Raw genomic sequence first — 3,898 nt, 5'->3', positions numbered from 1 at the left:
TGACAATTTAGAGGCTTTACTGTCTAATGTATGGGCAGATCATGGGTAGTTGATTAAGACTGGGGCTAGTGGTCACGTCTATAAAACGCTGAGTATGGGCCCTGGGAAGAAAGAAATGCAACCTCCCATGGTAAGATTGTTTCGCTGATGTAGCCAGAGTCAATTGCTGATACCTTTTTCTAAAAAGCCATCCATACGAGTCCAAGAAATGCCCGTGTCATTCAAAAGGTACTCAAAATTGAGAACAGCTGCCTTTGAGTGGGACAAAACATGAAGGAAAGCTTTACAAAGTGGAAAATTACTATGGTTCCCCTGAGCCTGGTGTGAGGAATGAAACATCAGATTAATCTCACACACAAAGTAAGAAGTATATTAACAATTACTGTCATTCCAGAAAGATATTAAACATGAGCATTGATGAAAGATTACATTGGTTCAGAGAACTGGGGCTTTTTCCTCACAACAGAGATCATTATTACTGGCAAGAAGATACTTTACCCTTTTAATCACAAATCCACTCTCAGGTTTTGCCAGTTAGGCAAGGACTAAATTTGAGGTGAGCTCCCTTTCCACGCTACCTACAGAGGGGTCCATATGGCGTTGTTCTGGATTTCCGTCCTAATTTAAAGGGAAACTTTCACAATGTCCAGAGCCCTTGATGTCCTGCAAATGGAGGAGGAGGATGTCCTTAAGTTCCTTGCAGCAGGAACCCACTTAGGTGGCACCAATCTTGACTTCCACATGGAACAGTACATCTTTAAAAGGAAAAGTGATGGCATCTACATCATAAATCTGAAGAGGACCTGGGAGAAGCTTCTGCTGGCAGCTTGTGCCATTGTTGCCATTGAAAACCCTGCTGATGTCAGTGTTATATCCTCCAGGAATACTGGCCAGAGGGCTGTTCTGAAGTTTGCTGCTGCCACTGGAGCCACTCCAATTGCTGGCTGCCTCACTCCTGGAACCTTCACTAACCAGATCCAGGAAGCCTTCCGGGAGCCACGGCTTCTTGTGGTTACTGACCCCAGGGCTGACCACCAGCCTCTCACGGAGGCATCTTATGTTAACCTACCTACCATTGCTCTGTGTAACACAGATTCTCCTCTGCACTATGTGGACATTGCCATCCCATGCAACAACAAACTCAGTGGGTTTGATGTGGTGGATGCTGGCTCGGAAAGTTCTGCGCATCCGTGGCACCATTTCCCATGAACACCCATGGGAGGTCATGCCTGATCTCTACTTCTGCAGAGATCCTGAAGAGATTGAAAAAGAAGAGCAGGCTGCTGCTGAAAAGGCAGTGACCAAGGAGAAATTTCAGGGTGAATGGACTGCTCCAGCTCCTGAGTTCACTGCTACTCAGCCTGAGGTTGCAGACTGGTCTGAAGGTGTGCAGGTGCCCTCTGCGTCTATTCAGCAGTTCCCTACTGAAGACTGGAGTGCTCAGCCTGCCACGGAAGACTGGTCTGCAGCTCCCACTGCTCAGGCCACTGAATGCGTAGGAGCTACCACTGAATGGTCTTAAGCTGTTCTTGCATGGGCTCTTAAGCAACATGGAAAAATGGTTGATGAAAAATAAACATCAGTTTCTAAAAAAAAAAAAATTTTTGAGGTGGGCTAATCACTGAGGACTTCCCTGGAGCCTGGGTAACCTTGGCAAGTCTGGTTGAGCTGGAAATGTAACAGGCTTACTACTTTTTGCTTTTGTGTGATTCCATCTTCCTATCCTCCAGCTGTGAAAATCATCTCTGTCCAGCACCTCGGGTTATTTGAAGATTGGTTACATCCTCCCCACTTCGGTATTTCTACTGTAAACAATACTAGAATGAGGTCTTTAATGAGGACTTTTGAAATGGGATCCAGTTTCAATGGGATGCCTGAGAGTGTGAGGGGAAAGACACCACATCCCCTGCACCTTATACCCCTGTCCCCTGCCCCAGGAAACAAGTCTTTTCCTGTTTCTCCATTCAAAGCATCCTCCTTCCACAGTTAGCATTGAAGTTGATAGGGCTCAAAGCCACATCTAGGCAATAAGGTTAGACAAACCATTCTTCAGCTTTAACTCCTTAGCATTTTCCCCCCGACTCATTTCCTGATTCATGAGTGCAAGACACCATAAGCAATTAATTTTCATTTTCTTCAGAGAGAGCTCACCTGATAGGTCTGATGAATCCTTTTCTGTGGGAATTCCCAAGGACCAAAGCAAAACCAGTTCAAACCCAAGATGAGTCTCATTAAATCCCAAGCTCACCAAGCTCGAATCATGAGACCAGGCGTGGCTTGCAAGCCCATGCTTGAACGAGGTATTAGAGGCAGGCACACGGTGCTAATCTTTCAGATTCACTGCTTCCTTATCGATAATGCAAACAGCAGCCCTCAGAGTTTAGAGCGGGCACAAAGCAGAAAAATCCTAGGGATCAGGATACATCCTTACTGTGGTTCCAGAGAATACATATGGAGAAGAGGCCAGCATGGGATCCAGAGAGCAGGTGGCAGCCAGGTCCTCACCTTGGGCCCTTGGTGCCCAGGCCAACCCTGACGCTGGCTAAAGGATAGTGACTGAAGAACAAAAAGAAATGGTTTAGCTGGATAGTTGTCCACCCACCCAGCTAAAGCTCAATTATTGGCCTGTTTGCACATTTTACAGTATCTGTAATTTCACAGTAACTGATATGATAAAAACCATATCAGTTTTTAGAACCTGGCAAAGAACTTTTCCAACTTTTGATCAGCAAACTCAGAAGAGAAGGGTCTCCAGGCTTCCTGTCTCATTGCCCTCAGCAAGCGGAGTTCCTGAGCCAATGCAAGGACAAGACTTTGCTCTACCTGTCAGCAATTATTAATAACTGCAACTCCTCCATGCAAGCAATTGATTAGAATGAACTAGAATTTTCTAGTCTTAACTCCAAACACCCAGGAAATGGAGTCCAGCTGGCTCAGTCTGAGTCACATACTCACAATTGGCCCAATCATCTTTGGGTAAGGTGACTTGGGCCTCATAGAACATACATGGCTGCCTAGGGCCAATCCCTGGGTGAGGGGACAGACTAGGGTCCTTGTAAGCTGCCAGAACCTATAAGTAGTGTGTCTTATAGTTGTCTTGCAGAGAAAGAAGACCTGGGTAGTGATTCCTATTTTTCCTAGAATCGAATGTCCCTATTGCACTACGCACTCCTTCTTTAAATTCTCCACTTTCTGGCTTAATTGTGCTTTCAGAATTTGGGACATGTACTGTTAGACAGACACAATGCTAAGGATCCCAGATCCTAGTTTTTGAATTTTGCAACATGGCGGCACATTTTTCTGTAACTGTCTCTAGGCTCGGCATTAGCTAGATCCACCAAGACGATGGCCAAGTTAGATGAATCACCAGACTGTAACGCATACTCACCAAGATATGCCAGGCATTTTCAACCTTTCATCCTTTATTCTTGTTGTCTTCTCAGCCTGGAATAGCCTTAAATAATCCAGCTACTGAAATGCTGTTCATTATCCTTAAGGCACAGTTCATATGCCAATTCGTCCCTGAAGTCTCCCTTAATCCTTCCAAGTTTTGAGTTGCCAGATTTAGCAAATGAAATAAAGAATGCCCAGTTAAATTTGAATTTCAGATGCACAATGAATAATCTTTTCTATAAGTATGTCCTAAATATTTCATAGAGCATACTTATACTGAAAAATTACCTGTTACTTATAAAATTTAACTGGATGTCCCACATTTTAATCTGGTAATCCTACCCTAGTTGGGTTTGGGTATAACCTCTTCTTGCTCCTGACATTTTGTCTGCACTTCATGTTTCACATTTATTTTATTTAGCCGTGGAGTTCCTTTCTCACTAAATTGTAAGATACCTGAACGCAGAATTGTTCCTTATTTATCTTTATATTTTTATCTTATCTT

General features: G+C 44.1%; 1 pseudogene across 1 annotated transcript; it reads left to right on the top strand.

Moving 5' to 3' along the window:
- Positions 1-625: 625 nt before the first annotated feature.
- On the top strand, positions 626-1,568 carry LOC117090972 (annotated as a pseudogene). The gene has a single exon (XR_004440184.1). The product of XR_004440184.1 is annotated as a 40S ribosomal protein SA-like (transcript).
- The last annotated feature ends 2,330 nt before the right edge of the window (positions 1,569-3,898 follow it).

This window comes from Trachypithecus francoisi, unplaced genomic scaffold, assembly GCF_009764315.1.
Source record: "Trachypithecus francoisi isolate TF-2019V2 unplaced genomic scaffold, Tfra_2.0 Lachesis_group11, whole genome shotgun sequence".
Lineage (NCBI taxonomy): Eukaryota > Metazoa > Chordata > Mammalia > Primates > Cercopithecidae > Trachypithecus > Trachypithecus francoisi.
Note: the sequence above shows the minus strand (reverse complement) of the source record. Positions and strands in the feature narration are given on the sequence as shown.